At 41.3% G+C, this 27,529-nt stretch overlaps 1 pseudogene; it reads left to right on the top strand.

Annotated features, from left to right (window-relative positions):
- The first annotated feature begins 4,916 nt into the window (after positions 1-4,916).
- On the top strand, positions 4,917-6,518 carry LOC146394390 (heat shock transcription factor, Y-linked-like; annotated as a pseudogene).
- Positions 6,519-27,529: the final 21,011 nt, after the last annotated feature.

Here is a 27,529-nt window from a genome sequence, read left to right as displayed (position 1 = left end):
CTATCTATCTATCTATATATCATCTCTCTATCTGTCTGTCTGTCTATCATCTATCTATCTATCTATTTATCATCTCTCTATCATATATTTATCACTGGAATCCCAGAAGGAAAGAGAATAATGTCATAAAGCTTATTTGGGGAAGTCTAAGCTGAAAACACCCCAAATCTGAAGAAAGAAAATGACATGCACACTTCCTGGTCTAAGTGTGCTACAAGTAGGATACATCCAAAGAGATCTCATCCAAACACAGTGTTGTCAGAATGGGGAAATTAAAGAGATTATCTTAAAAGAGGCAAGAAAAAATGAATCCATCACTCATCAGGGGGAATATAAGATTATCAGTGCTACAGGGAGTAGGGTGATTGATTCAAGCACTAATAGAAAAATATGTTAACCAAGAATATTACATATAGCAAAACTCTCCTTTCAAAAAGAAAAGAAGAAAAAGGATAGCAGCAGAGCAATAGACATGAGGCTCACATACTCCCACAAATACATTGAAAAATTCTTTTGTATGTGGAAGAATTGCACAAAATATTTGCTAAATGGTGATGGAAGGTCCCAGGATTCCAATGATCAAGAATAACTTCACAAAACTGGGGAGGACAAAACAAAGAAGAAAAAAAGAGTGAAGAGGATTGGGGAAGAACTCCTGGACACTGGGCAGTTCCCCAACAACAGCGAGGTGAGCAGACAGGACAGAAGAAGAACTTTGGAGCTTTGACGGGAAAATAGCAATCAGTGTGAAGCATTTCAAATGGAAAGAGCCCTCCACAAATGATCAGTTCTACCACCCTGGACTTTCAACTAAATATAGAACTAACATTCAATCCAACAATCCTAATCGTGGGCATCCATCTAGACAAAACTCACTTTGAGAAAAATTCATGCACCCCTATGCTCACAGCAGCACTATCCACAATAGCGAAGACATGAATGGGTTAAGAAGATGTATATATACACGACAGAATACTAATCAGCCATAAAAAAGAATCTTCATTTATCATACCATTTGCAGCAACATAGAGATTCTCATATTAGGTAAATTAAGTAGGAGAAAGACAATAAAGCCACACAAAATCACTTCTATGTTGAATCTAAAATATGGCACAGATGAAACTATCTGCAGAACAGTAAAAGCGTATGGCCATGGAGAGCACAGTCTGGATGTCTAAGGGAGGGAGAAATGTGGAGAGGGAGTTTGGGGTTGGTGGATGCAAACGCTTACATTTCTAATGGATAAGCCATTCGGTCATCCTCTACAGCACAGGGGACTCTGTATGACTCGGCCAATTTGGTGTAAAACAGAAATTAAAGAAATATTATAAATCAATTACACATTACTATAAAAACCAAGATAATGTTATTTGCCTCCACCTAGATGTAAATAGATATTCTCATACTAATTGAAGTAAGTCATAAAAAGAAAGAACAATGCCACATGATACCACTTATACATGGGATCTAAAATGTGGCACAATGAGCCTGTCTAAAAGGAGAAACTGATCGCAGCCATGGAGAAATAATTTGTGGTAGCCAACGTGCGAAGGGGTGGGTGGAACTGACAAGGAGAGTGGGGTTAGTAGTTGCAAACATTTACATTTAGAAATCATAAGCGAGGAGTCCCTACTGAATAGAACAGGAAACTATACTCAACCTCATAGGATGGCATATGATGGAAGATAAATGCAAAAAGAATATGCATAAATATATGCATACTTACATATATACATGTCTATATTCTCACACACATGCGTATATATATGTCAATATGCTATATAGCAGAAATTGTCACAACACAATATATATAAATTGTAGTATAATAAAGATGAAAAAATAAAGAGGGAAAAACATTGAAATGCAAAGAAAGGTAGTAAAAAGGACAGGAGGACACTAAAGGTACAAAACACTTAGGAAATAATTTTTATTTATGACATTACCAATTCTTCTTTCTATATATTTTTTTAATTTTATTTTTTCACTCCTTATCAGAAGAGGTTTCACTTTTATTTTATTTCCCCAATACATCATTATATTTTCTACTATACAGCATTGTGAGCCAGTTATACACACAGGTGTACCCTATTTTCTCACATTGTCATGCTCCATCGTAAGCAAATAGACATAGTTCCCAGTGCTACACTGCAGGATCTCACTGCTCATCCATTCCAAAGGCAATAGTCTACATCAATTAACCCCAAGCTCCCACTCACTCCCACTCCCTCCCTTCTGCCTCCTGCACCCCCTTGAATCATACATCTATTCTCAAAGTCCATGTTTTTCTTTTCTGTGGAAAGCTTCATTTCTGCTGTATAGTAGCTTGCAGATATCAGTGATATCATATGGTATTTGTCTTTCTCTTTCTGAATTCCTTCTCTCAGCATGAGTGTCTCTGTGTGATTTTTATTCACTGTTTTCAGAAAATTGCTACTTCCTGCATTTCCAATGTGTGCCTGAATCACTGAAAATGATAGACAGTTCCATATGAGATCGGTGACCTCTAAGTATGGGAAAATGCAACAAGAAGGAATATTTTCCTGGACCATAATAGACTGGCAAGTCAGGTGGTCCAGAGACTTTTGGCTACTCCTAACATGGCCTTGTCCAGTATTAGCACATTGAGTGGCCTATCTGTGAACTCTTGGCCAGAATGAGGGATGTTCATTCCTAGCACTGTGGGATGAAATGGTCCTAAAATGCCTGTCAAAACTGTCAATGACCATGGGGGCTTATAGCCAACTGTGACCTCAAGTATAGCACTTGCCTTCAGGCTCTCCTTGGAGTAAAACTTGAGCTACAGCAGCTGTTTCCCTGCAGCACCTGCTGAGCAGAGCTCAGGGAGGCGACCAGAAGAGAGGTACATGCCTTCAGACAGTTCGATTTCAGGTGAGCATTTCTATGGCCCCAAATTCTTGCCTCTTCTCTCATCTAGAAATACAGAGATCGTTAACCATGGCATCTGCATGGGCCAGTAGGGAGAAAAGGCAGAATGGAGTAGCTGTGGGCCAGACATCCAAGGAAGACGAGGAAATATTTCAGAAGTAATTTTAGGCAAGCCTTGCCTGGCTAAGATCTTAGGGTTTATGTGCCCTGTCAGACATGATGCCACCGATGCTTCTCAAAGCTGCATCAGCTGGCAGCGGCAACCTTACACTTTCAAGGTCTCCTCATACAGCAACAGAAAGGAGACAACATGCGTTATGACCAATAGCTCCTGTGATTTATGGGTTAATACCACACCAAGTGTTAAAACCTCCTCAGATAAAACGGAAGCCCTCCTTCAACAATACTGGTATCAACCTACATCCTAAACTCCTATTTAAACTCATTTTTCTTTACTTCCCAACCTCTACGGTAGCTTGTACCATGTCCATCCACCCAGTACTTGTCACCCCAGGCCAGCAGGAAGCAGATAGAGAAGAGTAGATGGTCACCCCTATCCCATATAATGGAAGGCTTGAATGACAGGTTTCCAGGAGGATGGAGACAGACCCCCATACACCCCAACCGCTGCAGTTCACCTGAGAGACTTGCTGTGGACACCCCCTCCCAGTATGTGGATGCTCAAGTTGGGCAGCAAGAAACAATGACCTGTGGGAAACAACTGCCTGCAGAGCTTAACCTCTTACAGGGAGTAACTGCTCTACATCATGGGACTCGAGCCGTTACACTTCCTTTGACCTTCCCCTCCTTCTTCATTGTCCCTGCAACCGGTTCCCAGCATGGACTTCATCCACGGATTCCCACCACAGGTGCTTTGTAAGCCTAACACCTCCTTGCAGTTAAGGCTGATGCCATCTAGAGCTCAGCCCCTCACTTTCTGATGCCCTAGTGAATACCAATTGGCCTTGTGAATTCCTCTCTCAGCCATCCAAAGGAGAAAATATTAGGAATATTGTTTAACACACAGACTACTTACGTAGGATACACAGAAAACTCTATGTGCTAAAATTAGTGATAGCAAATCACTGTCAGTTTTTAACAATGTGAAAACATTGTGTATGAATTTTAATGTATTCAATGCAATGGCTTATATTATCTTCAGAATGTTGTACACCCATCACTTCTCCAGTTGTGAAATATTGGCCTCAATCCACAAGGAAATCTCATATCCCTTTGGATGGTGCTTCCCAAAATTTCCTCTCCTAACCACAGCATTTATCCCTCTTTCTATATCTCCATGGCTATAGATATTTTGCTTGGTGCCCAGGGACCTTCCGTGTCTTGCTCAGTGATAAAGGTTGTGTTTTTGTGTGTGTGTGTTTGTTTCCTTTCTTTCTTTTTTTTTTAATTTTTATTTTATGGACTGCACCTGGGGCATGCAGAATTTCCCAGGCCAGGGATTGAACCCAGATCACAGCGGTGACAACAACAGATTCTTAACAAGCTAGCTGCTAGGGAAATCCTGGCTAAGATTTTTCTGAATACAGATGCGGCATAGATTCTAGTTATAAACTGGGAAGTGATACATACCATATGTTTCACTTTACTGGTTTTTTTGGTCCCATTTTCCAGGCCTTAATAACAGGCACCAAATGTGTATGTTTATAATAGGGAATTTATGTTTACTTCTGGGATGAAATGGATTTATTTATGTGATGGGTTTTCTTACTTATTAAAAAGATTCCATTGGAATGGGAATTTGCTGATCGCACTTTTGTTAGGGGGGGTTACTGTTTAAGTAAGGAGCTCATATTTTATGTTAACTGGACCAATTTCATAGGAAAATAAGCACTGACTGAAGGTTATGCTCAGAATGCTAGGAGACCTGTCATCTGACAGCTACTTAGCTTAGCAACCATTGTGATGCATGGGCGATTTTATCTCTGTAAGCTTACCAAAGCAGCATTTAAAACTGCAGAGTTCAAAAGGCATGCTGTTGAGAAGAGTAGCTGCAGAGAAACTAATCTGAGATGGCACATGCTCCTTCAGAAATGCAACCTGTGTCTCCTAAAGATGCACCAACTGGTTCAGAATCCTCCATTACACCTCCATGGTGTGATAACTCAATCACTGGGGACTTGGACTTGAGGTCTCAGATTGAAGAAACGGCTTTTCGGGCTTTGTCTGAAGGCTCCCTGATAAAAAAGCCATGTCGCACATTGTGTGCCTCTGAACCAGATGAAGACGATGATTTTCTTCCTCTGCCCTTTCCCAGAAAACTTTGGAAAACTGCTGAAAGTGATCACTTTAAGTCCACTTGGTGGGAAGCAAATGGAACCTTGATAGTGATTAATGAAGAACGCGTCAAGAAAGAAGTTCTGGAGAGAAAGTCTCCCTTCAGAATATTTGAAACTGAGAGTATGAAAAGCTGAGTTCGACAGCTTAACCCCTATGCATTTAATAAGCTGCAAAGGAATTTTCAAAGATGTGCCTCACTAGCTGACTTTCTGGCAGAAGAAAATGAAGTCTCTGCTCGGAACAAGGCATTAAGAAATTTCCAGTTACTACTTATAGAGGGAGTGTATAAAATTCTCTTTGGACATGTGCAAATATGTCCATCCATATAGGGTCAAAGTAGACCTTGAAAGTGGGATGAAGTACTGTTCCATTTTTATTATGATGATTATTTTTTGTCTTTTTGCCATTTCCTGAGCCACTCCCATGGCATATGGTGGTTCCCAGGCCAGGGGTTGAATTGGAGCTATAGCCCCCGTCGTACGCCAGAGTCACAGCAACGTGGGATCCAAGCCACATCTACAAAGTACACCATAGCTCACGGCAACACCAGATCCTTAACCCACTGAGCAAGGCCAGGAATCAAACCCGCAAACCCATGGTTCCAAGGCGGATGCGTTAACCACTGTGCCACGACAGGAACATCCATGTTCAACATTTTTAAATTGAGGATGGCTTGGTCATAAAATATTTGGGATGATAAATCATTGTCCTAGCCTCCTTGAGGCTTGTCAATGAACCTCAAAAAATGCAGGCCACAGAGCCTAATACTATTAATGTAGATATACCAGACACTATTCCTTGAGGACAATAGTTGGCTGTGACCACTAAGAACATTTTTGAAAATATTAGCAATGGACGTGTATTGTCTCATGATATTAACTCCATATGATGCAAAGAGTCAGATATTATGGTTTCTGTCTCCTCGTGTCCTTGTTTCAAATACCATTAAATAAATTTCTCCTTGGTTTTAGCTGCAGTTCTACCATAATCCAAACTTTAAATGAGGCTGTCCTCAACTGTTGGTAAGGAGGAAAAGAAGAGTCACGTATAAAAATGCTTCTCCAGTATCGGCTTCTCTACTTCAAGGTTGCAGCAAGAAACACTCTAGAACAGGGCGTAAGGTGGATAATCATAATTCTGATTTTGAAGCAGAAACTCGTGGAGAAAATGCATTTTCAACCTCCACAAATTTACATGTGCCTTTAGTAAGAAGGCCTTCTACCAGCCAGAGAATTTCTAATACAACTACCCCCATGAGAAGTGACGTTTCTTCTACATCATCAGCATCATCCAGACCACTGGACAAACTGTCGTGGCTCAACATGCTACTTTAAATCAGTTGACCACGTTTCATACGCACTCACAAAAGAAGCTACTCTCCAGCAAGTGGCCACATTGTGAATTTCATTACAACTACCACTTCCATGTCTCAGTACCACCTTATTTCTCCCTTCCCGAGTGGTTATTTTGGAATGACGGTGAAGTCGTCCCCTTTTCCAACCAGATATCAGAATATACCACCAAGAGAGGGCCCTTTGTCTAACCCTCAACCAACCAACCATCCGTGGTTCCCAATGCCAATGGCCACTGATACCTCTGCTGCCTCTCTGTCAAGGCCAACACCTCCATCCTCTTCATTATTTGAACACCATCCTAATTTTGACCTATCAACGGTCTATACATTCTGCAGGATAGTGAAGATGAACATTTATGCTTGCAAATGTCAACAATTTCCTGCAATTCCTTTATTTCAAAAATAAACATATATGTTCATCTTCATAGTTGCAATTACTTCATTTATGAAACAATTAAGGGCTGTGTTTCTTTTTCTAAAATGATGTTTATTTTTTCTATCATAGCTTGTTTCCCATGTTCTGTCAAGTTTCTACTGTCGAGCAAATTGACCCAGGCACACACCACCCCAACCACCCAAGACCCACACCCATACACGTACGCATCCTGTTTTTTCACATAACCCTCCGTTGTGCTCCATCAAAAGTGACTAGATGTAGTTCCCATTGATTTACAGAATGAGCTCATTGCATACCCACTCCACATGCAATACGTTGCACCTTTTCTAACCCCCGATTTCCAGTCCATCACAATCCTGCCGCCTCCCCTTTGGCAACCCAAACACTGTTGTCCACATTCATGAGTTTCGTTCAGGTGGAAAGTTCCACTTGTGCCATCTGTTACAGTCCACACATATGTGATATCGTATTGTATTCGCCTTCCTCTTTCTGAGTAACTTCACTTAGCATGATCTTCTCTAATCCCAGCCATGTTGCTGCAAATGGCATTACTTTGTTCATTTTATGGCTGAGTCGGGGTTCCATTGTGTGTATGTGTGTGTATATGGAACACATACACACCACATCTTAGTCCAATCTTCTCAATGGACATTTAGGTTATTTCCCTGTCTTGGCTCTTGTGGACAGTGATGCAATGAACATACATGTGCTTGTGTCTTTTTCAAGGGACGTTTTTTTTCAGCTGTATGCCGAAGAGTGGGATTTCTGGGTCGGTCAGGTACTAGTTCTATACTTACTTTTCTGAAGTATTTCCATGGTGGTTTCCTTAATGGTTGTAACAATTGACATTCCTTTCATCAGTGTAGGAGAGTTTCCTTTTCTCCACACCCTCTCCAGCATTTTTTTATGTGTGGACTTGTTAAGGATGGCCATTCTGACAGGTGAGAAAGGTACCTCATAGTAGTTTGTATTTTCACTTCCCTAAGAAACAATGATGTTTAGAATTTTTTATGTGCTTTCTGACCCCCTGTATATATATTCTTTTGTGGAATGTCTATGCAGGTCTTTTGCCCCTATTCCATTGGGTTGTTGGCTTTTTTGTGGTTGAATTGTATAAGGTGTTTGTATATTTTAGAGACTAATCCCTTCTTAGTTGCATGGTCAGAAACAATTTTCTCCCATTGTTAGTTGTCCTTTTGTCTTTTTAGTGGTTTTCAATGCCAGATTGTTTTGTGGTTTTTCCATATTTGAAAATTTTGTTAGTTAGACAGGAATATTTGACATGCCTCCTTGATGATAACGGTTTCAAAAAAGAAAATGCAACTAAGGAAAAAGACAGTGGGAGTTAAGTGATTTCTGAAATAGTCCAGGTTGTATTGAATGGATGCCTAAATTAAGATGGTAGGGAAAGAGGGGCAGATGAAGTTCAATTTTGAAAGGGAAAATACATATTCTTTATGTAGCATTTTCTCAGCTGCATTATACTCTGTTATTTCAAAGGGAACTTGGATCTTACCTGACAAGATTGTCTTCATTACAAAAAAATAAAATAAAATAAATTTCATGGGGTTCCCACCATGGCTAAGAAGTTAACAAACCGAACTAGTGCTGATGAGGAAGTGGCTTCAAACCCTGCCCTCACTCAGGGGGTTTTAAAGAGGCAGAGTTGCCATGAGCTGTGATCAAAGTGCAGATGTTGCTCAGTTCCAGCATTGCTATGGCTGTTTTAGGCCAGCAGACACAGCTCTGGTTTGACCCCTAGCCTGGGATCCTCCATATGCCAAATGTATGGCCCTATAAAGACAAAAAGAAAAAGATAAGCATAAGTTGGAAAATACATTTCATCCTCCAAACTACAGCATAGTTTAGCTTCCCCAGGACCCATGTCCATAAGTGCACCATAACTGCAATAATGAAGACCAATGACATAATCAGCGATTGCATCACCATCAGCACATGGTGGTAGTTTCGAATGAAACATTTACCAAACAAACAAAACAAAAACGAGGGGGTATCATTATTGCTTTAAAATGCTCAAACTCTCCGGGTTAGGTGTGCCTTTATTTCCTCCCCTTTATATTTCCTGGTGCACACTTATAGGTTGCGTTCTTGCTTTCCACAAAGAGAGGCTTAAATAATTATGCTGGTCTTTAATGCCAAACCTTAGCATGGTTAACAAATCCGTTGAAGATGTAGAATCTGTCTGACTTGGCAGCTTCATGTTTCTGTTTCGCCACCTTTCTGGAGCCACATTCGGAAAAATTGTTTTCAGTCCTACCAGCAGTCATGTTACAATGTTTCTTGGAGTTGAAAGTATTTCTTGTGGTTGCCTGTTGGGAGGGGGAAGGAGTGGGAGGGATCCGGAGCTTGGGCTTATCAGACAGAACTTAGAATAGATTTACAAGGAGATCCTGCTGAATAGCATTGAGAACTATGTCTAGATACTCATGTTGCAACAGAACAAAGGGTGGGGGAAAAACTGTAATTGTAATATATACATGTAAAGATAACCTGACCCCCTTGCTGTACAGTGGGAAAATAAAATAAATAAAAAAAAGAAAGTACTTCTCTTTGTCTACAAAAGCAAGGCACTATTGTTGGGGAGGGCAAGGGGAGGAGGGGTGAGCCCCAAAGAAATCTCCCTGCTCACATGTGCACAGGCTCTCCGAGGGCAGGTTGCTCCTGATGCAGGCTATGGGTGGCAAGAAGCCACTTGCTTGGGCTACAGCACCCTGGATTCATCTTGGGCAGGCTAGAGGCAGCCAGGCACCTCTGGTGCAGGCTTAGTACAGCAGGGGCTAAGTGAAATGTGGTGCCTCTTGTGTACTCTACAGGCACCAGGGTCAAACCAAAGTATTCCTCTCAGAAGCCGCAGGTCACAGCCTGTGACCACAGTCACCTAAGAGGTCAGAAAACAGAGATGGTGCCGCAATTGAGCACCAACAACTGTTGCTCTCACACCCCTAGGATCATACTGGCCCTGCAGCTGTCACTGCCAGATGCTCCAGATAGCACCCAGATGCTTGGAAACTGTCCTTTGCCAAGGCCCTGCAACTAGGAGCAGCAGGTGCAGCACCTCCTGTGTGGGCTAAGAGGGACAGGGTGCTTCTTCCCAGCATCTACAGTTGTGAGGCAAACCACCATGGTTACCTCTGACTCCAGAGGTGGGCATGGCCTGCTACCACTTGTGGTCCTAATCATCTCCGAGGGCACCACTGAGGTCATTGTGACCAAACACTGCCTGTTTTTTCTCTCACTACTCTGGGAATACACACACACCCTACTGCTGCCACTACCAAATGGTCCAGGCAGCTTATAATTTTGCATGAAGCTCATCATCACCTCCTCAGCCTTGAAACTAGGAGTTACCTGCATCACCTTCCTGCAAGTCCTTGCTGCTGCTAAGATCCCGTCAATAACCAGCACTATCCCTTGCTGCCTTCTCCCTGCAAATACACTCAGCACCCTTGGCATGATAGCCTGCTCACACCAAAGAAAGAAGCAGCAAATATACAAACACCCATGCCCAAAAATACAGGGTAACCACCCAAAGAATACAAGGAGTTACCCTTGCATAGCTGTAAGCCTCCAAGTCTATTTTGGCTTCCCCAAACTGACAGGAAAAGAAAAACATGGGCAAGGTGAAGAAGCTCAGGAATAACTCCCAGGCAAGGGACAGGAGAATTCATGGGAAGCAGCAAACAAGGAAACAGAACTTTGGAGGCTGAGAGGCATTGAGTTCAAAAGGGAAGTAGTGGAAATACAGAAAAAATGAAGGCTGATTATCAAGGAGTTAAGAGAAGATAAAACATTAGTGAAGATTACTTTAGAGAGAACTACAACATATAAGGAAAAATAGAAAAAAAATAGAAAATTCATTTGCAGAGACCCAAACTGAGTTAAAGAGCAGGATGACTAGTGCAGAGGAATGAATTAGTGACTTGGAAGATAGAATAATGGAAATTACCCAATCAGCACAGCAGACAGAAAGACAAATGAAAAAACACAAAAGCAATATAAGAGATCTATGTGATAATATAAAGCATGCCAATCTATGCATAAAAGGCATTCAAGAAGGAGAAGAAAAAGAAGAGATGATTGAAGATATATTGGAAGTAATTATGCCTCAAACTTTCCAAACTCTAGGAAACAGATATCGAGATGCAGTAATCGCAGAAGGCCCCCAACACTTTGAACCCAAATATGCCCACACCAAGACATGTTGCAATAAAAATGGCAAAAGGCGAAGATGGAGAGAGCATTCTAAAGGTAGCAAGGGAAATACAAATCCTTAATTATAAGGGACCTCCCTAAACACTGGATTTCTCTACAGAACCACTACAGGCCTGACGAAAGTAGCAAGATATACTCAACTTTCCAAAAGGAAAAATCTGCAGCCTAGAATACTCTACACAGCAAATGTATCACTACTTTGTGTATGTATTTATTTTTGAATATCATTTAAAATAGAAGGGGAAATAGAGAATTTCTTCAACAAACAAAACCTAACAGAGTACATCAACATTAAAGCCATTCTTAAGGAAACAATGCAAGGGCTTCCCTAAGAAAAGTAAATTAACATAGAAAAATAAAATATAAAGTAAAATAAAATATAAAATAAAATAAAAAATAAAATAAAATAGCATAACATAAGTAGTAAGAAATAGGGTGGAAGAAATCCCAAGGGGAAAGTAATCACTTAAATAAGTCAGAATACAGAACTAATAAATTAATAAATACATAACTACATACATACCTACTGTAATAGTGACCATAAACTCAAGGGACAACTAAAGGACACACATGAAGATATTAATAAAGAACTTCAAATTCATAGAAGGTAGGTAAGGAAAGGAAGAAAATATAGACTCCTATTTTTAAATAAAATGTGTTCAAGCCTATATGAATACCAGGCTAAAGCTAGCAGATATAGGGAGAGTTTAGCATGCTTAAAAAACAGGGAAACCACAACTCAAAACCAAACATTACATTCACAAAAAAACCAAAAAGAAAAGTATACAAGCATACAATAAATGGAAATCATCCAACCCAAACCAAACAACAGAAAAGGAACAAAGGAGATACAGAGCATCAACTGAAAAACACGGGGAAAGTGGCAATAAATACATCTTTCTCAAGAATTACCTTAAATGCCAATGGACTGAATACTCTGATCAATAGACACAGAGTGTCAGATTGGATAAAAAAGCAAAAACATACAAGCTGCTGTCTACAATGACTCACTTCAGAGCAATGACCTCAAGCAGATTGACATGAGGGAATGGGAAAAGATATTTCATGTCAACGGCCAAGAGAGGAAAACAGGAGTTGTGCTAACCATGGCAAACAAAGTAGACTTTGAAGGGAAGGCCACAAAGAAAGATACAGAAGGATGCAATTTCAGGGAGGCAAGATGGTGGGAGAGCACAGGGACACACTTGCCCTTTCCATCATCACAATACAAATAAACACAACTACACTTAAAACAACTCAAACAGAGCAGCCACGGAACGCTGGCAGAAGAACTGAGACCTCCCAAAACGGTAAGAACCTCTTGACATAACTGGGTAGGACAACAGGAAACAAAGAGAGAGAGGGAAGGGGAATCAGGACTGGACTAGCACTCCTGAGAGGGAGCTCTGAAGGAGAAAGGGAACACATACCCTGGAAAATCGCCTAACCAATGGAAAGGTCAGCCAAGTCGGAGAGATCTCCAAGACTCCAAGAAAAACACAGCAGCATGTCTGAGACCTGGGAAGCAGAGTGAGAGCTGCACAGACCATCTGAACCACACACAGAGACACCAAAGATAGAGATGCTCCGGTGGGGGCTGGGCACCAAGTCCTAGGCTCCAGAGGTCAGTCCCTGGGAGCATGCTGGTGTGGGAGGCATGGAGAGAGCCTAAGGGATTAGATAAGCAGTTTACCTTGGGTGGAGGGAGCAATAAGTGAATGGCTGGGGATTGGAAAGCCCAAATAGAGGGAACCTGGCAGAGGATCTGGACCCACAGGAGAGAGAAGGTGCCATTGTTGGCGAGGGGAGAGCAGGAGGGGAGAGTCAACATAGAAGACTCCTCGAACCACAGTGTGTGCAATTGCCCACTGGCTAATAGAGAGCAGAGCGTTACCAGCACATCTCCACTAATCCACCCCACACCCGCTCGGCCAGAAGCAAAGTATCATCCATGACAGATTGGTGCCACCCCCTGTGGAGAGCCAACCACTGCCATGGCATTCCCAGGCAGGCCTTCCCACCCATGCAAAGCACCCCACTGCCCCTGGGCACCCTGTAAGCCCTTCCCCACATCAGGATGTGCACCACCACTGCAGCAGGAAGGGGCTATCCCAACCACCCTTGGGAAGCACCCCACTGCTGCAGAGGGGACACACTGGCCCCACCATCTTTGCGAACTGCTCTGCTGATGTGGCATGTCCAGCAAGCCCTGTCAAGCCACAGGAAGGTCAACTCCATCACAGCAAGCACCAGCCACACCTGCACTCACTCAGGAAGCTCCCCGCTGCCACAGAGCACTCAGGAAAACCCTGAACATGTGCAGAGTGCACCTCCACCATGGCAAGCACCAGCGAGCCACACCAGGTCGACGGAAACACCTCTCTACCATGGAGCGACCAGGCCATCACTGCCCAGGCTTGGGAAGTGCTCTGCGGCCACAGCATGACCCAGGAAGCCCCACCCAGAGGCAGGAAATGCACCTCCACCGAGGTGCACACCAGGCAGCCCCACCCAAACTCAGGAAGGGGCCTACACTGTGGAGTGACCCAGAAAGACATGCCCTCACTTGGGAAGTGCCCTGCTGCTGTTGCACACAGGCAAGAACTGCCTGCCCAGGCTCGGAAAGTGCCCTGCTGAGGCAGAGTGAGCCAGCCAGCAACCCCAACTATCAGGAAACACATGGCTGCTAGGGATCACCAGGTAATGCCCTGCTTGGCTCTGGGGCATGCTCATCCACCATGGCAGAAAGAAGCCATGGCTGCCCACACTCACACGTGCCCCACTGCTGCAGAATACCACAGTGAGCCCCACCCGGCTAAGGCATTCCCCAGCCAGATCCTCCTGGCCACAGGAAGGACATACCCACAGTGGTGTGCCCTGGCCAGCCCTGCATGCCCTCCAGAAGTGCACCACTACAACGGTGCCCCCCACACTCTGTCAAAATACATGTGGGCTTCTCCAAACTTACAGAAATTGAAATGGAAAACACGAGCAAGAGGAAGAAGCTCAGAAAACATTCCCAGTTAAAGCAACAGGAGAATTCACCTAAAGCAGTCAACAATGAAACAGACCTCTGAAATCTGACACATTTTGAGTTCAAATGGGAGATAGTGAAACTACTGAAGGAATTAAGAGAACATATGAACAGTAATGCGGACTCCCTCAGAAAGGGGCTAAAAATATAAGGAGCAGCCATGCAAATGTAGAAAATTCACTTGCAGTGAAACAAACCGAGCCAAGGGCAGTAAAGGTCAGAATGAATAATGCAGAGGAGCAAATTAGTGACATGGATCATTGAATAAAGGAAATCGCCCAAAGAGGACAGCAGACAGAAAACCCAATGAATAAACATGAAAGCAATATGAGACCTATGGGATACTATAACGCAGGACAATCTACACATAATAGGAATTCCAGAGGAGAAGAAAAAGAAAAGGGGATTGAACATGTATTTGAGGTAATTATCTCCAGAAAGTTTCAAATTCTAAAGGATACTGATTTCAAGATACAGGAAACAGATGTCCCCAAACACGTTGAACCCAAATGGACACACACCAAGACATAGTATAATAAAAATGGCCAAAGTTAAAGAGAGGATTCTAAGGGTGGCAAGAGAAAAGCAAAATGTCCATTATAAGGGAATCCCCCAAAGGCGAATAGCTGATATCTATTCGGAAACACTACAAGCTAGGTGGGAGTGGCAAGAGATATTTAAAATGCTGAAACGAAAAAGAAATCTGCAATGTGGAATAATTTATCCATCAAGAATATGAGTTTAAATAGAAGGGGAAACAAAGAGTTTCTCCAACAACAACAACAATAACAAAATCTAAAAGAGTACAGAAGTACAAAATGCACGCTAAAAGAAAGAAAGTTTTCTCTAAATTTAAAAAATAAAAAAAGAGGAAGAACAAGGATGGAGGAAAGCAGGATTAGAGACCAGTCACATAAATAAGCCAGGATACAGATCTAATGGTGAAGAGGTTAAAAAAAAAAAAAGGCATAAAAATCCTACAGTGTGGGCAAGGGGAGTAAGGAAATATAGAGACTCTTTTTATTCTGCTTTTTGAATTTTATTATTGTAATGAAGTGGGTGAGCCTACATCACCATTCACCTAGAGTACACAGTTATAACAAGTGGTTATCACACTTAAAAAACAGGGCAGCCACAAATCGAAACAGAACTTTACTTTCACAAAAACTGAAAAGAGAACTACTCAAACTTAAAATAAATGGACCGCCCAAACAAACCAAACCAAACCAAAACAAACCAAACCAAAACAAAACAAAACAAAATTGGAATCATAAAAGTCCATGGCCAGATGGCTTCACAGGTGAAATCTGTCAAACATAAAAAGAGGAATCGATGCCCATCCTCCTTATGCTTTTTCAAAAGTTCGAAGAAGACGGAACATTCCAAAAGATATTCTATGATGCTACCATCACCTTAATTCCAAAACCAGACAAAGATACCACCCAAAAAGATGACTATTGGCCAATATCTTTGAAGAGTATAGATGCAAAAATTCTAAAAAATGATTAGTCAACTGAATCCAAAAACTCATCAAAAAGATCATCCACCACAACAAGGTGGGATGCCTCCCAGGTTCACAAGGATGGTTCAATATACAAACAGGAAGCAACATCGTACACCGTATTAACAAAAGAAAAGTCAAAAACCATATGAACATCTCAATAGATGCAGAAAAACCATTTGACAAAGTCCAGCATCCACTCATGATAGAAACACTCATCAAAGTGGGTATTGAGGGAATATTCCTGAACATAAGCAAAGCCATTTATGACAAACACACAGCAAATACAATCCTCAATGGAGACAATTGGACAATCCTCCCACCAAAGTCTGGAACAAGAAAGGGATGCCCACTCTCAACACTCCTATGCGACATATTATTGGAAGGCCTAGCCACAGCAGTCAGACAAACAAAAGAAATAAATGGACTCCAAGTAGGAAGAGAAGAGCTAAACGTGTCACTGTATGCAGATGACAGGACACTATATAGAGAAAACCCCAAAGACTCAGCACAAAAGCTATTTGAATGGATCAACACAGTCAGCAAAGGAGCAGGATATAAGAGTCACATTCATAAATCAGTCACGTTTCTGTATACTAAGAATGAAATCTTAGAGAAGGAATACAAGTATACAATAACTTTTAAAATTGCACCCCCCAAAAATAAAATACCTAGTGATAGGCCTTTTTGAGGAGGCTAACGACCTATATAACAAGAATTATAAAATGATAATTAAGGAAGTTAAAGAAGATGTAGAGAAATGGAAAGATATTCCATGATCCTGGGTTGGAAAAATTAACATTGTAAAAATGTCCTTTCTAAGCAGAGCTATCTAAGTATTCACTTCAATCCCTATCAAAATAGCAATGATGATTTTTACAAAAACTAGAACAAACAATCCAAAAATTTATATGGAACCACAAAAGATCCAAAATTTCAAAAGCAATCTGGAGGAGAAAAAGCCAAGTAGGAGGCATTGACGCTCCCAGACCTCAAGCAACATTACAAAGCCACAGTCATCAAGACAGTGTGTTGCTGGTGCCACAACAGACAGAGAGACTAATGGAACAGACCAGAGAGCCCAGAAATGAACACTGATGCCTATGATCATTTAATCTTTGACATTGTAGGCCAGAACATAAAATGGGAAGGAGAGAATCTTTTCAGCCAGAATTGCTGGGAATCCTGGACAGCTACACAAATCAATGAACCCTCACACCGTGCACAAAAATAAACTCGAAATGGATGAATGTCCTAAGTATAAGACAAGACACCTTCAATCCCCTGGAGGAGTATATACGCAAAACATTATCTGACATCAAGCGCATGAATATTTCCTCAGGTCAGTCTCCCAAAGCAACAGAAATAAAAGCAAAAATAAACCAATGGGACCTAATCACACGGACAACATTTTGCACAGCAAAGGAAACTAACAAAAACAAAAAGTCAACTTACAGAATGGGATAGTGCAGTTTGAAATGATGAAACTTACAGGGGCCTCATCTCTTAAATATACAAACAACGTATACAGCTCAACAGCAAACAAACAAACAACTCCATGGAAAAATGGGCAGAAGCCCTGCATAGACTTCTTGGCAAGGAAGATATGCAGATGGCCAACAAGCACATTAAAAAAATGCTCAACATCCCTGATTAATAGAGAAATGCAAATCCAAACTCCCGCAAGATACCACCACACACCAATCGGAATGGCCATCACTGATACATCCACAAGTAACAAGCGCTAGTGGGGTTGTGGGAAAAAGGGAACCCTCCTGTACTGTTGGTGGGAATGGAAGCTGGTACAACTGCTGTGCAGAACCGTGTGGTGGTACCTTTGAAATCTATACAGAGAACTGCCACATGATCTGGCAATCCAACTCTTGTGGATATATCCAGACAAAATTTCCTTAGAAAAGTCACCTGCACCTGCATGTTCACTGCATCGCGACTCACAATAGCCAATACAGGGAAATATCAAAAAAGGCCATCGACAGATTACTGGACTGGGATAATATGGATATGTGTACACAGGGCAACACTACTCCCCTTAAAAAGAATGAAATAATGCCATTTGCAGCAAGATGGGGTGGAATTAGAGACTCTCATCCTGAGTGAAGTAAGGCAGAAAGAGGAAGACAAATACCACATGATGTCACTTATAATTGGTATCTACTACACAGCACAGATGATCATTTCCACAGAAAAGAGGATCATACACCTAGAGGATAAATTCGTGCTTACCAAGCAGAGGGAGCGGGAGTGGGATGGTTTGGGAGCTTGTGGTTCATAGAGTCAGACAACTGCCTTGGGATGGATGAACAATGAGACCATGCTGGGTAGCACTGAGGACTATGTCTAGGCACTTAGGATGAAGCATGATTGTATAAGAAAGAGAATGTATACATGTATGTGTATCTGGGTTACCATGCTATAGAGTACAAAATCGAAAGAATGCTATAAACCAGTTCTAATGGAAAAAAATGTTTATATCATTATATAAAGATAAAGTATAATAAAATAGTGAAAAAGAGACCTTTTACGGACAAGATAATCTAAGATAATTTAACAAATTCTGTTAAAAAAACTGTTTCTGAAATAAATATTAAAAATAATAATAATAATAAATAGAGATAAAAAGAAAAAAATCAGTAAAACTAAGAACTGTTTTGTTGAAAAGTTAAAAAATAAAAAACAACATAAAAGGTAAAATAAAAAAGAAAAAAAAAGCAAAAGCAAAGAATAAGTAAAAAGACAAAATGCTGGCCAGACTCACCGGACGAGGAAAGAAAAAAAGTGATTTAAAAAACATAAGCAATCAGAGTTCCTGTCATGGCTCAGTGGTTAACGAATCTGACTAGGAACCATGAGGTTGCGGGTTTGATCCCTGGCCTTGCTCAGTGGGTTAAGGATCCGGCATTGCCATGAGCTGTGGTGTAGGTTGCAGATGTGGCTGGGATCCCGTATTGCTGTGGCTCTGGTGTAGGCCGCCAGTTACAGCTACATTTAGTCCCCTAGCCTGGGAACCTCCATATGACAGGGGTGCAGCCCTAGGAAAGTCAAAAAGACAAAAAACAAAACCAAACAAAAGCAAAAACAAACATAAAAATCCTAGGTTTGAAGAAAATAAAATGTAAGAAATGAAAAAGAAGAAATCCCAATGGATACTGCAAAAACACCCCCCCAAAAAAACTAAGCAAATATCATAAATACTTAATTGCCAACAAATTTTAAAACCTCCTAGAAATGGACAACTTTCTAGAGAGTTAAAACATGCAACAAATGAATCCAGAAGAAATAGATGATCAACTGAACAGACAGGTCACTGGAAATGAAATTGAACATGTAATAAAAACACTCCCTGCAAACAAAAGCCTAGCATCACATAGGAACAATGGTGAAATATTCCAAACATACAAGGGGAAACAGTCCTATCCTCCTTACACCTTTCCACAAGCATGACGAAGAAGAAACATTCCCAAAGATTGTCCATGAACCCAGCATCACCCTAACACCAATGCCAAAGACACTACCCAAAAAGTAAATTTTATGCCAATATCTGTGATGAAATAGAAGTAAAAATTCCCAACAAAATTTTTTCAGCCAAGTCCAACAACATGCAAAATAGGATCATACACAACGATCAAGTGGATTTTGTCCCGGGTTTGCAAGGAGGGTTCAAACTACTCAAATCAAACAATGTCACACAGTACATGAACATACAAAAACTAAAAACCCACATGATCCTCTCAATAGATGCAGCAAAAGCATTCGCAACGTCCAACATCCATTCATGACCAAACCTCTTACCAAAGTGGGTATTTGAGAAATATATCTTAACATGATAAAAGCCATTTATGACAAACTCACAGCCAACATACTCCTCAAACGAAAAAAGCTGAAAGCCTCTGCACTAAACTCTGAAACGAGGCAAGAAGGCCCATTCTCACCACTTTTATTCAACCTACTATTGGAAGTGCTAGGCACAGCAATGAGACAAACGAAATACATCAAACGTGTCCAAACTGGCAGAGAAGAGGCAAAGTATTCACTACGTGCTGATGACAAGATGCAATCTATAGGAAATCCTAAGGCGGCCACACCAAAACTACCCAAACTGACCCACCAATTTGGCAAAATAGCAGGATACAAAATTAGCACTCGGTAATTGGTTGCCCTTTGGGCTACTCACAATAAACTCTTGGCAAAAGAATAAAAAATAGCATATTTTGAAAAATGCACCCCGAAAATTTAAAGACCGAGGAATAAACTGGACCAAGGAGGTGAAAGATTATAAGCTGAACTGTAAGAAATTAAAGAAGATTCAAATAAAGGGACAGAGAGTCCATGATCCAGGTTTGGAAGAATTAATATTATTAAAAAGCAATAGTGTGCAATGAAATCTACGGATTCAATGAGATCGCTAGCAGAAGACACCTGATATTGTAACAGAACTAGGACAAAGGGAAAATTCAAAAATTGATATGGAACCATGTAAAACCCAGAATTGCCAGAGCAATCCTGAGGGGGGCAAAAAATAAACAAATAAATAAAAACAAAGTAGGAGGCATAACTCTCCTAGACATCAGGCAATTTTTCAGAGCCACAGTAATCAAGACACTGTGGTACTGGTACCAAAACAGACCTACAGACCAATGGCACAACATAGGGACCCCAGGAATAAAGTCACAACCCCGCATTCAATTAATCTTTGACAAAGGTGGCAAGAATGTAAAGTAGGAAAAAGACAGCTTTTTTCCACCAGCTGGGGCTGGGGAAACTGGACAGATGCATGCAAATCAGTGAAACTGGAATACACCCTCACACCATGTACAAAAATAAACTTCAAGTGGCTTAAAGATTTAAACATAAGGTAGGACACCATCAGACTCCAAGAAGAACCACAGGCAAAACATACTCTGACATCAACAATAAAAAATGTTTCCTCAAGGGCAGTCTCCCAAGGAAACAGAAATAAAAGCAAAAGTAAACAAAGGACTCAATCAAATTGACAAGCTTTTGTACAGCAAAGGAAACAATGAAACAAGACAACCATTGGAATGAGAGAAAACACTTTCCAATGATGCCACTGAGAGGGCTTAATCTCTGAAATAAATGACTTAGAAAACTCAACAGCAAAAAACCTAGCAGCCATTTGAAGAATGGGCAAAAGACCTTAAAAGATATTTATCCAAAGGATACCTGCAGATGGCCGACAGGCACATGAAAAAATGCTCAACCTCACTAATTTTTAGAGAAATGCAACTCAAAATTACTATGAAGTACCACCTCACACCTGTCAGAATGGCCAGCATTAGCAAGTCAATAAATAAAAAGTTCTAGAGAGGGTGTGGAGAAAAGTGAGCCCAGCTGCACTGTTAGCTGGAAAGTAAATTGGGACAACCACTACAACCACTATGCTGATCAGTATGGTTGTACATTAGAAAACTAAATATAGAACTACCCTATGGCCCAACAATACCACTCTGGGGCATATACCCAGATAACTCTTTCCTTGAAAGATATACATGGACTGGAAAGGTCATTTTAGCACTATTCACAATATGCAAGACATAGAAACAACCTAAATTTCCATTGACTGAAGAGTACATTAAAAAGATGTGGTACATATTCACAATGGGAAACTACTGAGTCCAGAAGAACAAAGTAATGCCATTTGCAGCACCAAGGGTGGAACTAGAGATGCTCATACTAGGTGAAGTAGGTCAGAAAGGAAGCAACAAATACCATTTGATATCACCAATCTGGAAATGAATAAATGGCACCAATGAAACATCTAGAGGAAAGAAATGCATGCACTTGGAGAACAGACTTGGGGTTGTCAAGGGGGAGGGGGAAGGAGTGGGACAGACTTGAAGTCTGGGGTTGAGAGATGCAAACTCTTGCATTTGGAGTGGATAAGGAATGGGATCCTGCTGTTTAGCCCAGGGAACTCTATCTACTCAGGGGTGGTGGAACATGATGGAGGTAATGTGAGACAAATAGTATTTGGGGGTTGTGAATTTGTGTGTGTGAGCAAGGAAGAGAGAGAGAGAGAGACTGGGTCCCTTTGGTGTGCAGTAAATAATTGACAGAACAGTGGAAACCATTGATAATGGGAATAATAACAATCATTAAAAATCAAAACAAAACAAAACAAAACCTCCACAAACAAGACTCAGATCTCACAGCAGTGGGTTCAATATGTAGGCATTGTGTTAACCAAAGGGCATGAGCCCTGGCCATAGATGGAAAACAGCAGTTAGTGCATTACTGTCTCCAACCAGAGAGAGGCAGCACTGTGGCTTCCTTGGGGTGGCTGGCCCTGCCATTTATGGTTCCAAATTATGCCCTGAGAGCCAAGCCATACATAGGGACCGAAAGGGAATGCAAAGTGACCCCCTTCAATGGAATAGGGATGCCCAGTGGGGCTTTTGGATGCTAAAGGCTGAGCTGAAGAGACTGCCATCACGGGGACCTCCCAATGGGGACAAGCCCTTTATTCCATGCACTCACAGAGGTCAGGGAAGGCACCAGGAATCCTGAGCCAAAGCTGGGACCAGATCAGAGGTGAGGGGCTAACTTTTCACCATAACAGGACTCAGGGACCCTGGGATGCCCTGCTGCCTGTGGGAGGCTTACAAGCTCCCCCTGGACAACAGAGACATGCAGTCACCCCTCATCAGGCACAGGATCAGCTAGAGTCAAAGGACATCACTGGACCCTTTGGAGAAAGGTTAACAAGATAGGAGGGCCTATTAAAAGACACCTCCAACTTTACTCTACCAGTGGGCCAAACCCTACTCACAGCAACCCTGCTTCCAGCAGGCAAAAGTGGAGACTTATCCCATCAGTGTATAGAGACCATAAAACCAACCTACTCCAGGAGTTCCAATCTTCTAGAACACACTTAAGAATAAGGGGTGTAGAATGATTGGGGCAGGGCATGAGACAGGCTAGGACCTGGGATCCTTCGTTGCACTGCTTGCCTCATGAAAAATGTCTCCTTGAGCAAAGAAATAAAAAGGAAATACAAGGGACGACAAGTAACGACATGCATGGGCAGTTGGGAACAATTATAAACAAGAAGATTCAAAAAGACCAATGAAATGAAATGAACTAGTCAAATGAAAAATAAAATGAAATAAATAGAATAAAATAATAAACTAAGATAACTAAACTAAACTAAAACAACCCCCAGCAAAAAATTCAGAGTGTCAGGGGCAGAAACAGGGTATATCACACACAGAGTGGACAGTACCACTGAGGAAGTGCCCAGAAAAATCTCAGCCACACATCAGACCCAAATCTGACCCACATGCTTACCCTTATCCCTCCAGAGAAGAAACTAGCTTGCCCCTCCTCACGGAGCAAGAAAAGGTACTTGTTGCTTGTATGTGTTCCTTTGTGCTGCTGCAGGGCCCAATAAAGCCTTGCCTGAACATCTTGGCTCACATCTCATTAATTTCCATTTACTAGGGGGCCAAGAATCCTGGTCAGCATATAAATGCATGTTTAGCAGGCTCTAAGACTGGCTGGCTTAGTCACCATAATGTTTAAACTGAATCATGTAGAAGCCAGAATGACTTCCCTATACATCTGTATGTGAAAATTCCTTCTATAATCTGCTTTTCTGTGTAGCCACTCCAGAAACCAATCTATACTCTTTGGAAACAAGGAATGCAAACCAAAAACTTTACAGTAATTAGATCAGGCAGAAATACCACGAACCCTGAATTTATGGTATTTCCCCGTTGTGGAAACCTGCCTTCAACACCTCTATGAAACAGTCTTGAGAACCGAACGACAACATCTCTTTCAAAAAAAAAAAAAACCAAGAATTCTGAACCACCATATCTGGATAATCCCCTCAGGAAGTCTGAACACAAACATCATAGCATCCAGTAAGTAAAGCATACTGCAGTCTTGGAAGGAACCTGCCAGGAAGCGAGACAACACCACTGAGCACTTGCCTCAGGATGCACTCTCCAAATGAGTGATAGCCATGCAAGAACAACACATCAAAATCTAGGCAGCCACCCAAAAACCTAATTGTGAATTTCTGCAACTATCCTGGGAGGCACATCCAAACACCCCCACCCATCATCCTAGGAAGCCTAATTCCTGCCTTTGAAGAAATCAGCCCTTGATGCCAGGCCGGGAGCTATGAATCATTAAGTAATAAGTTCAACACTCAGCCCAGAAAGGCCAACTCTACTTCTGCAGCAGAGAGCTATGAAGCCTATTTTTCACATTTTCAACACCCAGTCGAGTGTCCCTAAGTGAAACCTTCATGAAAGCAGTTCAGTAATCCTCAGACCTTTGTGGTAGCTGGCTTGGAAACAACCACCTCCTCAGCAACTAGGCAGAGACAACCACACTCAATGCAGCAACCATGCATAAAGCCAAACTGCAAATTCTTCACAAGATTACAGTGTAACAATTACTCCTGCCATATTCTTTCAGGAAATCCCAACACAATCTCTTTATAGCCACTGGACCAGCAAGATTAATCACCACCTGTGCAGCCACCAGGGTAAGCACCAAAACCAAAACCTCTGTAGTCATCACATGATGAAGGCTGACCATATTTTGATAGTAATTGGACCGGGAGGTTGGACCTCAGTCTCTATAGTAACCAGCCAGCCGGCCTGATCACAAATTCCACTAGCCTGATCAGGAAGTCAAACCAGAACTTCTACTATAACCATTCAGCCAGCCAAGCCATAGTCTCTGCAGAAGCCAGAGAAGACATCTGAGCATAATTTCCACAGCCACCAGCCATGTAAACTAACCACAAACTCTGTCTCCTCCACGTAGATATTCACCAAGCGACCTCTGCAGAATTTGGAAGGAAAAGTTCACTGTACTCATTTCACCTAACAAGACAGGTTATCTCACCATATCTGCAAACACCAGCCCAGCAAACAAAAGCACAACTTCTGCAGTAACTCACCAGGCCACCACACCATATCTGAGCAACCACAGGCAAAAAGCCAAAGCACAAAACCTGCATGTTTCTGGAAAAGAGGCCTGATCACAACCTCCTTTTTGGCAACAGGCATAGAAACCACAACTGCTGCATTAACTGGCCAGGGATGCTTAAGCCACACCTCTGCAGCAGCGAGTCAGATGATCTAAGCATCTGTAAAATGCAATGAGGCAACAACAAAAAAGTTACAGCCATCAGAACTGAAGAAGTGAAAAAATCTATTTACAGAAAACATTATAAGTTAGTAGAAATTCGTCAAGAAATCACAAAGAATCTGTAGAACTAATAAATGATTTAGGAATGTCACAACACGAAAATTACATTCGTGGAAATAAGTTATGGTCTGCACATTAGCATCAAACATTTGCGAAATGAAAGTTTCAAATATATTTAAAATACTACTTAAGTGTAGAGTACTATTACATAATAAGCAAGATGCACGTCCTCAGCCAAAAAAAAAAAAAAAAGAAAGAAAGAAACTATGAAACATAGCTGGGTCAAACTAGAGGACACCTCCATAAATGGAGAAATAACTCAATTCATGTTCAGAAATTGGAAGCAGGAAAACTAATGGGTTTAAAAAATAAATGAGTGGATTTTACTGAATGAAAATCAATCATTAGGTGCATATTTTTCTCTGCCTGGAATGTTTGCTCCATCACTGTCCTGGATAAATTTTCACTTGCAACAATCTAGGTCTTTTGAGGGCTTGGAAGCTGCATGCCATAGGTTTTGGGGTGTTGTATCTTCGTTGCCATTTGCTTCTAGGTATTTTTTAATTTCCTCTTAGAGTTCTTCAGTGATCCCTTGGTTGTTGAGTAGCATGTTGTTGAGTCTGCCCTTGTTTGTGTTCTTTGCGGAGTTTTTCTTGTTGTTGCCTTCCAGTCATATAGCGTTGTGGTTGGAAAAGATGCTTGATATGATTTCAATTTTCTTCAAGTTGCTGAGGTTGGATTTGTAGCCCAGGATATGATCAATCTTTGAGAATGTTCCATGTGCACTTGAGAAGAACGTGTATTCCGTTGCTTTTGGATGGAATGTCCTACAAATAACTATGAAGTCCCTCTGGTCTAATGCTTCATTCAGGGCCTGTGTTTCCTTATTGGCTTTCCATCTGGTTGATCTGTCCATTGCTGTGAGTGGGGTGTTAAAAATCCCCCACTATTATTGTGTTATCATTGATCTGTCCTTTTAAGGTTGTTAGCAGTTGCCTTATATAATGTGGGGAACCTATGTTGGGTGCGTAGGTATTTAAAATTGTTATAGCTTCTTCTTGGATTGATCCTTTGATCATTATGTAACGACCTTCTTTGGCCCTTAAAATATTCTTCATTTTAAAGTCTGTTTTGTCTGATATGCGTATTGCTACTCCAGCCTTCTTTTGATCCCCATTTGCATGAAATATTTTCTTCCATCCTCTCACTTTCCATTTGTGTGTGTCCCTAGAAGTGAAGTGGGTCTCTTGAAGACAGCATATATATGGGACTTGTTTTTGTATCCATCCAGCCAGTCTATGCCTTTTGGCTGGGGTGTTTAGTCCATTGACATTGAAGGTAATTATTGACATGTATGCTCTTGTTTCCATTTTATTAATTGCTTTGGATTTGTTTTTATTGCTGTTTTTTTATTTCACTCACTCTCCTCTTGTTCTCTCCTCTTGTGGTTTGATGACTCTCTTTAGTGTTGTACTTATGTTGATGTTTCTTTGTGTGTCAATTGTAGATTTTTGGTTTGCAGTTATTCTGAGGTTTTGATATGAGTCTATATGTATATAAGGTTGTTTTAAGTTGTTGTTCTCTTCATTGCAAGTTCATCTCCAGTGTCCCTCGTTTGTACCCTGCTCGTCTCATGATTTCTGATTTTGGTGGTATCATTGTGCATGGACGATTTTGTATGTATCTTTCCTGTATACATACCTTCCCTAGTGAGCCTTGTCATTTGTGGGATTTCTGTTTCCTGTTGCCATCCATTCTTTTCTGCCTAGAGAAGTTCCTTTAGTATTGGTTGTAAGGCTGGTTTAGTGGTGCTGAATTGCCTTAGCTTTTGCTTATCTACAAAACTTTTGATTTCTCCTTCAAATGTGAATGAGAGCTCTGCTGGGTAGAGGAATCTTGGTTGGAGGTTTTATCCTTTCATCACGTGAAGTAAATCATGCCACTCCCTTCTGGCCTGAAGAGTTTCTGCTGAAAAATCTGCCAATAACCTTATTGGGATACCCTTGTATGTTATTGGTTTCTTTTCCCTAGCTGCTTTCAAGATTATCTCTTTGTCTTTAATTTTGGTCAGTTTGATTAATATGCACCTCGGGGTATTCCTCCCTGGGTTTATTTTATAAGGTGTACTCATTGTGCTTCCTGGATTTGAGTGAGTGGTTCGTTTCCCATGTTAGGGAAGTTTTCAGCTACTATCTCTTGGAATATTTTTTCTGTCCCCTTCTCTCTCTCTTCTCCTTCTGGCACCCCTCTAATACGGATGTTGGTGTGTTGAACATTGTCCCAGGGTTCTCTGAGACCCTCTTCATTTCTTTTCAACCTTTGGCTCTCTTTTCTGTTCTGCAATCTTACTTTCTACTAATCTGTCCTCCACCTCCCTTATTTGACCTTCTGCCTCCTGTATTCTGCTGTTAGCTGCTTCTAGTGAATTTCTTATTTCAGTTATGCATTTTGCATCTCCTCTGGTTTATGTTGATGTCTTGCATCTCTTTTCTCCGTGTGTCCTGTAAGTTATCCATCTTGGCCTCCAGTTTAGTTCCAATGTCTTGCATCATCTTCCGCATCAACACTCTATAAAGTCTTTCTCCTGGAGGCTGAGAATCTCCTCATCACTGAGGTGAT

This window comes from Sus scrofa, chromosome Y (genome assembly GCF_054392235.1).
Source record: "Sus scrofa isolate SSC_HxYL_T2T_F1_AM1 chromosome Y, Sscrofa_HxYL_maternal_Yorkshire_Landrace_v2.0, whole genome shotgun sequence".
Lineage (NCBI taxonomy): Eukaryota > Metazoa > Chordata > Mammalia > Artiodactyla > Suidae > Sus > Sus scrofa.
The sequence above is the reverse complement of the archived record's forward strand: the minus strand, read 5'-3'. Positions and strand labels throughout refer to the sequence as shown.